Genomic DNA, 13,849 nt, shown 5'->3' with positions numbered 1-13,849 from the left:
TGTGGCTGCAATATGACGAGCTAAATAACCAGGGCTGCACATAAGTGGTCCGCAGGTGTGCATTCGCTGTCAAAATAAAAAACACGCACAAGGGTTAGGGTTAAATTTAAAAACTGTACTTTTGAGTTAAAATATATATTTATAATTTTAATAAATGACAAATTAAAAATGCTTGAACATTTTTTTGTATCGAAAAAATATCGAACCGTGACACCAAAGTATCGAACCGAACCGAACCGTGAATTTTGTGTATCGTTGCACTCCTAACTTTTAGGGGAAATTCTAAGAAAACGTCATGACTCTGAGAATTTTCTTAGAATTTGGCCACTAGGAGCCACTTTTTGCACAAAGATTCTTTAGGGATACGGGCCCTGATGTCTCAACAGGACCTGGAAAAACTAGTCCATGCATTCATTTTTAGTAGGCTTGATTACTGTAACAGCATCTTTACAGGTCTACCTAAAAAATCAGTCAGACAACTACAGCTCATTCAGAACTCTGCTGCTCGAGTCCTCACTAAGACCAAAAAAGTGGACCACATCAGTCCAGCTCTGAGGTCTTTACACTGGCTGCCTGTCCGTCAGAGGATAGACTTTAAAGTCCTGATGCTGGTCTATAAAGGTTTAGGACCAAAATACATCAGTGACCTCCTGACCCAGTATGAACCTTCCAGATCCCTCAGGTCATCTGGATCCGGTCTTTTATCAGTTCCCAGAGTCAGAACCAGACACGGAGAAGCTGCATTCAGCTTTTATGCTCCTTATATCTGGAACAAACTCCCAGAAAGCCTCAGATCAGCTGAAACACTCAGTTTATTTAAATCCTGGTTGAAGACTGACCTATTCTCAGCTGCATTTGAATAAAGCACCAAATCCACACTTTTAAGCTTAAATTTCAAAACTTACATTAACTACTGATCTTATCTATTTCTGATTTTATCTGTTTTGATTTTATATACTGCTTTGTTTGTTTGTTAAGCTTAAATTTCAAAACTTACATTAACTACTGATTTTATCTACTGTTCTGATTTTATCTGTTTTGATTTTATATACTGTTTTGTTTGTTTGTTTGTTTGTTTGTTAAGTGGGTTTAGAGCTCTGGGTAGCTCCCCAGCTGGGTCTAGACTGGGTCTAGAGAGTATTTTAAATTCAGGGAATTTAAAATAGAAAGTAGCTCGTCCACAGAAGGACTGGTAGCTCCCCTTACGATAAGGGTTCAGATCACGCGAACAGGTGTGAAATGTGTGTGTTTAGTTAGTTTGTTTGCTTGTTTTAATCAATTTTAAATCATGCTTTTTATTTGTTTTTGTTTCTAATGTCTCTGTAAAGCACTTTGAATCACCTTGTTGTTGAATTGTGCTATACAAATAAATTTGCCTTGCCTATGTTAAGAAAAATGACGTATTAACTACTACAAAACTCTGACCTTTGTGGGAATGCTTGGAGCAGACTAACCTGTGAGCTGGAGTGTTCTGGGACGTTATATTTGGTATATCCAGACCATCCGTCGGCTCTTACTTCGGAAACATGGCTTAAAAAATTTCTCTTCAACGACGTAATCCGATTTAAAAAAAAAAAAGATCTCTTTACCCGTCGGCTTCCCGTGGCTGTCATGCGACCGGCTATTGAAGTTAATAATACAACAGCTTCTTGCCATTTTTTGGGTTTATTTTTATCGCTGTGTAACTGAGTTCAATTGAAAGCCTGCGTGCGCTAGTACCTCTTGCCACAAGTTCCCAGAATCCTTTGCGGTTTTACACCTGAATGACGTCACATTGTCAATCTTTATCCTGGTGGGCCGGTCTCTAGTCAAAATGCCCGGGCCGATTTTTTGTCCCAGTCCAGCCTTGGTGGCATCTTGGCAGCTGCACGCTTGACTTTTCTCAGTTCATGGGCAGTTATTTTGCGCCTTGGTTTTTCCACACGCTTCTTGCGACCCTGTTGACTATTTTGAATGAAACGCTTGATTGTTCGATGATCACGCTTCAGAAGCTTTGTAATTTTGAGACTGCTGCATCCCTCTGCAAGATATCTCACTATTTTTGACTTTTCTGAGCCTGTCAAGTCCTTCTTTTGACCCATTTTGCCAAAGGAAAGGACGTTGCCTAATAATTATGCACACCTGATATAGGGTGTTGATGTCATTAGACCACACCCCTTCTCATTACAGAGATGCACATCACCTAATATGCTTAATTGGTAGTAGGCTTTCGAGCCTATACAGCTTGGAGTAAGACAACATGCATGAAGATGGTGATGTGGACAAAATACTCATTTGCCTAATAATTCTGCACTCCCTGTATAGTCCCAATCTACTCAAGATTCTTGTTCATAGCCAGGAAAGTTAGCTTTTCTACATGTTATGCAGAAAGGCTTGCTATCTTTTGAGAGCAGATGTTCCCTGCTGCGATGAAGACTGATGGGGTGGAGGTTGCAGGAATGCACAGAAAAGATCTAGCTAGCTTTGATAGTGTGAGGAAATGTCCCTCATTTTTGCTCAACCATTTAAGAGGATCATCCTTTTTAGAGACTGTGGCCTTTTTAAAGTACTTCACTTCTCACAACTTGGACATCTCGGTCCTCCTTAGATGCTTCTTCCATTTTCACCCTGACTGTGTCAAACTCAAGGAGGGTGTCCAGAGCAGTCTTTTCAATTATACCTGAACCATTGGCCGTCTGCAGTTTTGCATGCTCATGTGTCCCAGCATTTGCTTTTTTGACAGCGAGCACTTCAACACTCTGATGCCATCTTCAGGAGCTAAAACCTTCTGCTTTCTGAATCTGGGGTCCAAGGCAGCTGCGAGAATAATAGGGTTTTCTTTCTCTGCTGAGAAAGTGCAAATACTCCCCTATCTCTGTGTTATCCCTTTTTCTGCGCTGCCAATGAAAGATTTTCCTGAGTTCGTCTCAAATTGGCTTTGGTGTACAGCCTGTGTCAGCCCTTTGACCACCTGTGGAAGACCGGAAATGGTTGTGTACTGCTGTCCACTAAGATAAACAGTAGCAGGCTCAAAAGGCACCAACCCTTGCTTCAGTTCTTCAAGGAGCGCCCACTGCTCTGGCTTCAAGTCAAAGTAGTGCTTCCCCCTCAGAGTTACCTCAGGATCTGATCAGTGAGAGGCCAGTGCTGTTTGAGGAGGAGAATGTACTATTGTCATCTTACTGACATTCATTTGCTCCTGTTTCATTTTTAGCCTTGCACTAACCAGCTTGCTAAAATGCTCCACTAGCTGCCTAGCAGCACCTAGTCTTCTGCTGATGGTGGTTTCTTTGAGAGCAGTATTGACTATGACTAGCTAGAGTGAGTGTCCAGCGACCCAGATAGAGGCCAATCCATGTTTTTCTTCAAGCATCTTCTAATCTTCACTCAGGAAATAGCAAGACACACCAAGGTAGGCCTCTGTTGCACGACTGGTCCAGACATCAGCAGTCAGGGTGAAGAAACCTTTGACACCCTGATGGTCTGCTTTACCTAAAGATGTGAGATGATTTGGAACAATAGTAAGCATTAGGGAGACAATTACAGTATATTTTTTCATTATTAATAATGTTTGTCAGTTTATGCATCAAGATTTAAATTTACCAGTTCAATAATTCAATTACACCAAATACAGTTAAGTAGCTTAAACAATAAACATTCAACATATCAGTAAAACAATCTTTACATGCTTTAACCAAGATTATTTTATTAATATTATTTCATCATGAAATGTATTAAATTGTAATACAAATTGCTATTTTGTGTTTGCGGTGTGAGAGACGGAAGAGACAGACATAGAGAGACAAACCTTCTCAAAGGTTGCATCATATTTCTTTTACATCATTTTGGTGAAGTGGGATCAGCCTGGTAGGTATTTATCATGCTAATCTGGGTTGAACTGCTTGATCATCTCTTTGAATCCCTGATCAATAACTATGAACAGGGGCCTCATGTCCGTCACCAACATGTTCAAGATTGATTCAGTCAGGACATCTGCTTGCGGAGGTGCACATGTTGTTGGCTTGGTGACAAAGTTGTCAATGAAGAAGAACGTCTTTTTTTTAGCAGTACTGTAACATAACATTTACAGCTATCAATATGCGTAAGTAGCTCACTGTTTACACTAATGTTAGAAGCTAACTAGCCAATTAGCTTACCGAAACAACTGTACCACTTCGTTGTCCTTAAATTAGCCACGACATGCTTCCTGTTCAGATGCTCGTGCATCACGGTCGTACTGCCATGGAAGGCAAGTTCCATTTTGCAGATTTTACATCGGAAATTCTTCTCTTTCATTTTCTCAAAATGCTCCCAGACTTCCAAGCTCCATTGCCAGGTAGCCATGCCATCGGAGACTGCTTCTTCTTATTTGGTGTCTAACGACAGCTGACATCCTGCCATCTTCTGTTTCAGTCAGTTATTCCACTCTTAAATCTTACCACATATTCCTGCGTCTTTCAGAATCTTACAAAGCTTCAAACGACGCATCCTCTATTAAGTTAGTCATCGACGATTTTAATAGTTGACGTAATCGTGACTAGTCGACTAATCGTGGCAGCCCTAAACTACACCCACCCCAACATTCAGTCAACTCCCAGACTACATAAGACAATAGACACCCAAGTTGAGTTCATCCTCCACCTCTGCTAGATAACCCCCTCTTGCAGAGTGGACTCCTCAAGTGCAGAGACCATCTGCAAAGGATGGTAACAACCTCCCTGCCAGCTGAAAGGCCTCCAGTTCCACCCACCCACAACCCAGGCGACACACTAACCTCCCGGGCCCAGCCAGAACCCCAGCCCGGAAGTGAAGCACACCCCAGAACACCAAGTGCTAAAGCCTGCCCCAGACCCACACAGGAGCAGCGCCGCTACCAGACCGGTGACCTACGTCTGCCAGACCCCCCCCCCCTTACGTTTATCAAACTTAACCTTACTTTGAAAGTAACTAGTTACTAGGGAAAGTAACTTTAGTTTTACTCAGAATTCTGTTGTTAATGTGTTGCTTCCCTAACTGGATACCCAGTAAGATTGCCAGTCTCCTAGCTTGCTTACATGTTAGCACTATCCTGCCACAAGTGCACTGTGCCACCTACAAACAGAAAGGAAAAAATAATTTGCATATTTCACGAGAGAAATCCCACGCCTGGACCGTCGTCGACTGCTGCCATGATTCTAGCCTACGTCACAGCGTCACATGTGCTTTTAACATCCAATACGAAAACTGCAGTCGTGGTGCTTTCGATTGTACTCAGAACTCTGAAATTCTGCCTTCCGAGCGGGAAGATGTAGGTAACTCCAGACTGCATACGAGCTGCATACAGGGCTGGACTGGGACAAAAAATCGGCCCAGGCATTTTGACTAGAGACCGGCCCACCATTATAGGAAAAAACATAAAGCCTTTGAATGAAAACAAACGCTGCACACTGTCTTGTTGGTATACAGGGAGTGCAGAATTATTAGGCAAATGAGTATTTTGTCCACATCACCCTCTTCATGCATGTTGTCTTACTCCAAGCTGTATAGGCTCGAAAGCCTACTACCAATTAAGCATATTAGGTGATGTGTATCTCTGTAATGAGAAGGGGTGTGGTCTAATGACATCAACACCCTATATCAGGTGTGCATAATTATTAGGCAACGTCCTTTCCTTTGGCAAAATGGGTCAAAAGAAGGACTTGACAGGCTCAGAAAAGTCAAAAATAGTGAGATATCTTGCAGAGGGATGCAGTAGTCTCAAAATTGCAAAGCTTCTGAAGCGTGATCATCGAACAATCAAGCGTTTCATTCAAAATAGTCAACAGGGTCGCAAGAAGCGTGTGGAAAAACCAAGGCGCAAAATAACTGCCCATGAACTGAGAAAAGTCAAGCGTGCAGCTGCCAAGATGCCACTTGCCACCAGTTTGGCCATATTTCAGAGCTGCAACATCACTGGAGTGCCCAAAAGCACAAGGTGTGCAATACTCAGAGACATGGCCAAGGTAAGAAAGGCTGAAAGACGACCACCACTGAACAAGACACACAAGCTGAAACGTCAAGACTGGGCCAAGAAATATCTCAAGACTGGTTTTTCTAAGGTTTTATGGACTGATGAAATGAGAGTGAGTCTTGATGGGCCAGATGGCTGGATTGGTAAAGGGCAGAGAGCTCCAGTCCGACTCAGACGCCAGCAAGGTGGAGGTGGAGTACTGGTTTGGGCTGGTATCATCAAAGATAAGCTTGTGGGGCCTTTTCGGGTTGAGGTTGTGTCTTTTTCTCATTCCAGCTGAAGTCTGGGACAAACTGCGTTCCTTTTCAGCTCAATACAAAACACGTAACATTTTCTCTGAATACGAGACGATTCCATTTTTTACGTGACGGTTGGCAACTCTACTAGCTAACCTTATGAACGAAATACAGTTCACTATCAGTAACATCATAGCACCCACCCAGCTGTATAGAAACTCCGTCATGCTAGCTAGTAGCAGTACGAGGTATTCTAACTGACTGAAAAAAGTCAGCACAACGAAAATAAACTCCACCTAAACTTGGTTTATATCAGACCCAGATAGACTGCAGGTCATAACTTCTTACTTGTCAGTTCACCTGACACTCGGACCGGCGGCCGCCTCGGGTCTCTCCTCCTCCTGCCTCCCCTTTCCCTCATCCACCTGCTGGCCTCCACCACTTGCTAATGGCCTGTATTGTATAGCGCTTTTACTTAGTCCCTAAGGACTACTTTACACTACATTCAGTCATTCATTCACACACTGGTGATGGCAAGCAACGTTGTAGCCACAGCTGCCCTGGGGTGCACTGACAGAGGCAAGGCTGCCGGACACTGGCACCACCGGGCCCTCTGACCACCACCTGTAGGCAATGGATGAAGTGTCTTGCCCAAGGACACAATGACCGAAACTGTCGGAGCCGGGGCTTGAACCGGCAACCTTCCGATTACAAGATGAACTGCCAACTCTTGTGCTGAATCTGTGGAAGCTACGTGATGCCACCACCAAACAATTGAGTTATTTTTACACATCTGCCAGCATCTGGCCAATCCACCACCTTTCATTGTTTATACCGTTATGGAAAAACAACCCCCCCCAAGACATTGGCACATCAAAACGAAAAATCACCATCGGCCCACCGAGTACAGCTATGGCTGCATATGTGTTTAGTAGTAGTGTAGGAGTAGTGTTTAGTCTTTTTGTAGAGCTAGCAATGCAGCCGTTTTTGAGGGCATTTTCCATATTGGAATCTCGACTTCTCCGATGAGGCTAACCAGAGCACCGTTTACTCGAGTGTGACATTATTCCCAGGTCCATGTTCCGATTTCCGAGGTAAGTCGAACACAACACACAAAGTAACGAATAACGACCCTATCTAAATCCCAGTAATGATTAAAACGTTCCTGATTTTGGCATAATAACTAGTTACCATGCTCGTTACCACAATAATAACATAGTTACCGTAACGCATTACTTAATAACACTGGTCTTCACATATCCAGCGCCAAAACCTGGTGAACAGAACTAAAGATTGTGGGCGTAATTGTCAGCCCAGAAACTTTAAGATTTGTTGAACTCCATCCATCATCACTAACGTTACCTACCATCAGTCTATCCATTACATGTTTCTTTCTGCCTCTCTAATCTCATATGCTTTTCTCCACATCATCTCACACAATTTCCCTCTATTATTTGCCTATTAGGTCACTGTCCATCTGTCCAACCCACATATGATCTTTCTCTCTGTCCATTTGTCTGTCTTTCACATCATTTGTCTATTGCAGCTCATATGAATCTTTCTTTTCTGTCTCTATCCAGCTGTCAATCCCTCTGTTATCCATCTATCTCTGCTTTCTTGAGGCTTTTTAGTCTTTTTCCTGCTCTGAGAAATCATGGCCTTGATCCCTGTAGGGAAATTTGTCCTGATAAAATGTCACTCACATGCAAACGTACCCACAAACACTAAAGCGCACACGCACTCTTATACACACAAGTACACACATACACGTATCCAAAAAGCCTGTATTTGTCCTAATAAAACGTCAAGCCGGCAGCAAAATGAACTGTAATGACTTTCAGGCTGTACTAATGGCCAATAAATCCTGGATTAGGACGCTCACACGCACTCCCCCTCTCTCTCACACACATGCACACACACACACACACACACATGCAAACACACCCACACAGGGTCATGTTTCATGGCGTGCTGTGCTGGGTTCATTCAGGAGTCAGATGGGTAAAGTTTTAAGCTGTTTTCAGCTCTTAATGACTGTTGTGCTGACTTTTATAATAACAGCATGGAAAGAAATCAGCAGGAATTAGCATGCTAGGATCATTTAAATCAATGATTCATGATGACTGAGGCTCGAAGCCATACACACTCGCTTTCTCACACACATGCATAGCACACACACACACAAACACACACACACACACACACACACGCATACAGCATTCACATACACAAATGCTTCCATCAGATAATTTCACTTTATGACAGTTCAGAGTCATTTTCCGGCTAAATGTACAAAATAAAATCCCGGAAGCAGTGTCTCCGTCGTCTTTCATTATCAGCCCAGTGATGGATTCATTTCATTGCTTTATTTTAGACAGAATCAGCAGGATAAGGTGCAAATGAGAGGGGAAATTGTGTATGAGGGATGTTTATGGAGGATTTCTGCAGTATTAGATATGTGGGGGAGAATGATTAGTGAGATGGCGCAGAGAGAGAAAAGGTCATCAGTCATGATACAGCTGTCTTTGACTCAAATGACTTAGAATCAATATTACTAGAACTTTATCTGCTGTAGATACATTGAACTCAAATGAGGCAACATCTTGTTCATTATAAACCATGATGAACCTTTTGTAACCACCGAGATTTTTCTTTTCAGGAATTGACAGTATGTCCCAGCCGATATGTAGTGCTTTAAGTAGGACTAGTTCTTAAAATCCATAGTCTGTGAAGCTTTTGACTTCAAATTTTAAATGTTGGTGAACAGCAACTGCACCTCACAGCTGGACGTATTTGACGACATTAGAACTAAAAGCTCTTTGGAACACTGTCATGCTCTAATAATGTGATTTATCAGGAGCATTTTGCAAATAAAATAAAGCTTGTAATGTAATATTGTACTCTATAAATACATTTTTTTTTTTTTTTTTAAATGACATCAGAAACAGCAGTATGCGACATTACGTGATGGCAGAGCTTCAGTTCATCCTTTGTCATTTTTTTTTTTTTTTTTTTTTTTTTTTTTTTTTTAATAAATAGGACAGGGGGAATGAATGAGAGAAAGAGGGGGAGAGAAAGAAAGAAAACCAAAGGGGAGAAGAGACGGTGAGAAGGGGGGGGGAAGAGAGAGAGAAAAAAAAAAAGAACTCCTGGGTCACCTGTATCGAGAAAAAAAACAAACAAACAAAAAAAACAAACAGAGGAGACAGCAAACAACAAAGAGCAACATAATAATAGAGAAAACAAAGCACCATCACAATAAACTAGCTAGTCATAGATATCAATATTTACTAAATAATAAACGATATTGTGCAGCACGCAAGATAGACAGCGCACAGTGTGCTTTGAGGCAGCAGCCAAGAAAGCTTTAGTCCGCGTCTGTGAATACCCATGTGTGCATATCTGTGTGGATCAGCATGCTTGCATTCCAAAGGTTTCTCCATGTAATGATCTGCTAGGGAGTGTGGGGGGGCCACAGCCCCGTCCTCCAGGGTGTGAAGCAGGTATGGAGGAGATCAAAACTCCAGACATCCAGAGGCCCCCAGAACACAAGAGACCATGGAAGACCAACAGAGGGGCAGCCGCGCCACTGTTCCAGTAAGAGCTGAGGAGAGTCCCAGATGAGGGCTCGCCCAGCAGCCGCGGAGCAGAAGTCAGGGGGAGTTGCAGTGACGCGCCCGTGAGCTCCGCCGGCCCCCAGCTGTGCCTGAGTGACCGAGCCCCAGGCCGAGAGGCCGGGGGCACCCCACCTCCAAAGGGGCCCGAGCGAGCCCCAGGCCCCAGGCCCCGACAAGCGGCCGCCAAGGAGTGAGCCGGTGTGTACATTTTGAATTCATTGCACTTCAGAAGATTGTAGAATATGATGATTTTTTTATTGTGTTGTTTTAAAATGATAATAACAAAAAAGCAACACAAAGCTTTGCACTTAAGCTTCTTGCACCTACCCCCTTTTCAGCAGATGTTCTGACATGGGATGAAGAAAATATTTCTTGTTCTTCTGACTCTCATTTTTTTCAAAGATTGCTCTTTTTGTTTTTTAATGTGATATCATTTTAAGGAAATTTGACAATTTGATAAAACTAAGATAAAAAGAAAATGCTTCATTTTAATAATGTGAACTATGATATTAAAGAACTGACCTAAAAAAATTCAAAAAGACACCTTTCTATTTTATATTAACAGTTTACTTTGAATAGACGGCTACAACAGGGGGCTTTCAAATTATCCACTAGAATCACCCTCTTACAATCTTTCAGGAAATTTTGAGTTGGAAAGTGTTTTTTTTTTTTTGTTTGGTCCGTTTTTTAAACATACAGAGAATTAATAAAATTGTACATTTTTCTTTTAGTGCTACCAGATTAATAGAGGAACATTAAAACAGTAGGGACAGATGACAGATTGAGGAAAAATATTCACAACTGTTGCTAAAAAATACAACAACAGCTGAAACAGAAGATTCTGAATTTTGTTTTATCATGCTGCACTGGTCAGAAAGGTGCTTGTATGCTACTTTGTTGAAACCTCAAAGGACATCCATGGTTTTCCAGTTCCATTTACATCACATTACTTTACAGCCAGTGTTCTATTAGTTGCTGTAACCAAAGCAGCCTCTTTCTGTGCCCTACATAATGGCTGAAATCAGTACACACACATTTTAACGTAAAGGAGGAGATAAAGCACAATTTATTTATTTATTTTTAACTTGTTGAACTATTTAGTTTACATGTAGGACAGTGGATTTGGATAAATCTGCTCAGTCAGTTTATGAATGCTGTTTAGAGCTTGATGCTTTATACAACACTGTAGGGGTTTTCCACTGAATGCAGCAAAGAGAATTCATAACTGAATTGCAGAGGGAGACTTAGACAAAGGGGTATGCAATGATGGCCATGTGGAGGAAACATTTGTGGCAGAGGAAGATACAGAGAGACTGGAGGAGGCGCCTTAAGCTGAGGGAGAGCAGAATGATATTCACTGTCACCCGCTGTGGGAGAAAAATAACATTCGGGATCTCAGAGAGAAAAGGAGAAAGAGAGAAGCTAAGAAAATAACAGGGACCAGAAAAAAAGAGTTCTTGCTACAAGGATTGCAGTTTCTTTGCCCAACATATGAGTTTAAGTTCCAATTATTAATTTATCTTGTTAATAAATTATTGAATTAACATATAATGGTTGCTGTATAATGGTGCTATAAATAATATACCAGTAAGCATAAAAATCACAAAGCGAAAACAAGAAAACAAAAAAGAAAATGAACATTAATATCACATTTAGATAATTTTTTCCAGCAGCTAGGCTGCCAGTCCTCGCACATCACCCCTATTCTTGCTGTCCTTCACACTTTGAGATAACTGATGTTGTGAACTGTGCTATATATCTCCTTTTCCTCCTGTGACTGTAGAATAGGTAAGCTTGTCTGCACTTTTTAATAATGTACTTTAGTTGTTATTGCTTTATTATTGTGATATTGTATTAATGTTTTAATGAACACAGCATGAGCCTTCTTGTTGGCTGGCCTTTGAAGCGTGAATATTACATGTTGAACTGCACAGAAATTTAATCTAAGAGCACAGCAGCAGAGGCAATAAAAACGTAGTCATTTCAATGTAGAGAAGAAAACACTGCTTTTAGCTAGTTTGAAGATAAATATTAATGTAAGGATTTTATGGAACTTGTTTTTCTTGATAAATATTAATATGCTTTGAAGGTTAAAAGTTCATTATGCTTGGGGAGAGTAATAATGACACAGGCTGTGTTTGATTCATGTAGATGCAGCAAAGTGCAAAGGGCTGCATGAGCTGGAATAGTTTGGTCAATCACAGTAACCCACAAAGCAACAATTCAACAAATGAGGAATCTGTTTCTCAGTAAAAGCATTTTGTTGTGGAGATGTTATGGAATTACACAATGTGATCAGACAAGAATATTTAATTACAAATATGATTTTTCCACCATTATGCATCGCACCAGTGTTTGCACTGTAATGTGTTAGAAAAAACAAACATGAAAAGCTGAAAGGAGTTGAAAATTGTGAAATATTCTTGAAAAAGCTATTTGTTTATTTACATAGACATAAATGATCTAGTTTTAGTTAGTGTGACTCTTAAGTCTTAGTAGTATTTGCACAACCTCCTGAGTCTCCTCAGGGAAGTGTCATGTGGGCTTGAACTGTTGTCACAACTAATTGCTTCAGGCTCTAAATGGATAAGTTTTTGTCTTTTTAAGCTGGAAAAATTATACATGAATACAAATAAATAGATATGGAGCACAGCTTATTAAAACTAATTTTTAAGTCAGTAAAAAAATAGGACGAAGGTTGTGTTGTGGAACCCACGCACAAGCTAGCATGAATTATGACATCAACACAGCCCTGACTGGAACCATTTATTTGTCTGAATAAGGAAAACGTCACAATAGTGTTGCTCTGAATGATTGGTAATGAGCAGACCAATGGCAAGAGTCTCATGGCAGTGGAGATATAGTAATTAGTAGTGATGGGAATTCCTGCTCGTTCTAGAGAACCGGCTTTTTCGGCTTGACTCACTAAAAAGAGCCGGCTCTTCTGGCTCCCAACCGGCTCCCAACCGGCTATTCAGGTTGTTTTGTTGCTTTAATTAATTTATTATCAACAACAATGTAAAATTATGCACAAAAGGAATTACTAATGTAAAAAACAAACAAACGTGGTTTTATTTATATATGTTTATATATAAATATATACGCTGGCCCCTGGAGACAAAGCAAGTACAAAAAGGTACAACCTCCAAAAAGCATGTAAAAACTCCGAAGCATATACGAACTCCAAAACGCATCGCTAGCGTAAACTGAACTTCCAAAACAAAGCTACCTAGATCACTTAAATTACACAATTGAAAGCATGTTTATTGTTTGTGTATTTATACCGAAGTACTCATATATATTCAAATAATTTTAAAAAAAGTTAATTTACCTGTTACTACCACACCAAATCCTGTCATTGGTACTTCCTGGCTTGTGTAGCCACGAATGTTTTTAGAAAAGCACTCAGAGTCAGTGCTTGCGAGAATGGGTGTGGTTGTTGAATACAGTGCTTTGAGTAGTCCGTGAGAGTAGAGAAGCGCTATATAAGAAGCAGTTCATTGACCATTTACTAGGGTAACAAAAGCACAGCACTTTGTGCTCTGTTTTGTTCTTTGGAGTTTGTACATGTTTTGGAGGTTTCACATGCTTCGGAATTTGTACATGCTTCTGAGTTTTTATGTGCTTCTGAATTTTTACGTGTTTTGGAGTTTGTCTGTCCTTGGGAGTTTGCACGTGTTTTGGAGTTTGTACGTGCTTTGTCTCTAGGGGCCATCGTAAATGTGCTTTTATTTATTCACTCCACATAAAATGTATAAATAAATCATATAATACAAAAACCAACTATTTACATTTAAACTTTTAACTATTTAAATTTTCAGCTTTTTCCTTTTAAAAATATTTAAAAGTGAAACAACACAAAACACTGCAAACCACAACACAATTAAATATAAATAAAAATATGCAAAACAAAAAGAAGATGCACATTCTCTGTCATATGGGCCTGCATGAATAAACTTTCTGAATCCTTTATCATCCGCAACTGAAAATAGTTGTGGATGATTAATATACTTTTCTAATGTGATGTT

General features: G+C 40.6%; 1 pseudogene; it reads right to left on the bottom strand.

Annotated features, from left to right (window-relative positions):
* Positions 1-3,355: 3,355 nt before the first annotated feature.
* Positions 3,356-4,287, bottom strand: LOC146629897 (E3 SUMO-protein ligase ZBED1-like; annotated as a pseudogene).
* Positions 4,288-13,849: the final 9,562 nt, after the last annotated feature.

The sequence above is a fragment of the Diplotaxodon limnothrissa genome, linkage group LG6 (assembly GCF_057381915.1).
Source record: "Diplotaxodon limnothrissa isolate DT_005_m linkage group LG6, D_limnothrissa_male_GT1.1, whole genome shotgun sequence".
In the NCBI taxonomy this organism is placed as follows: Eukaryota; Metazoa; Chordata; class Actinopteri; order Cichliformes; family Cichlidae; genus Diplotaxodon; species Diplotaxodon limnothrissa.
This window is presented reverse-complemented; position numbering and strand designations above follow the sequence as displayed.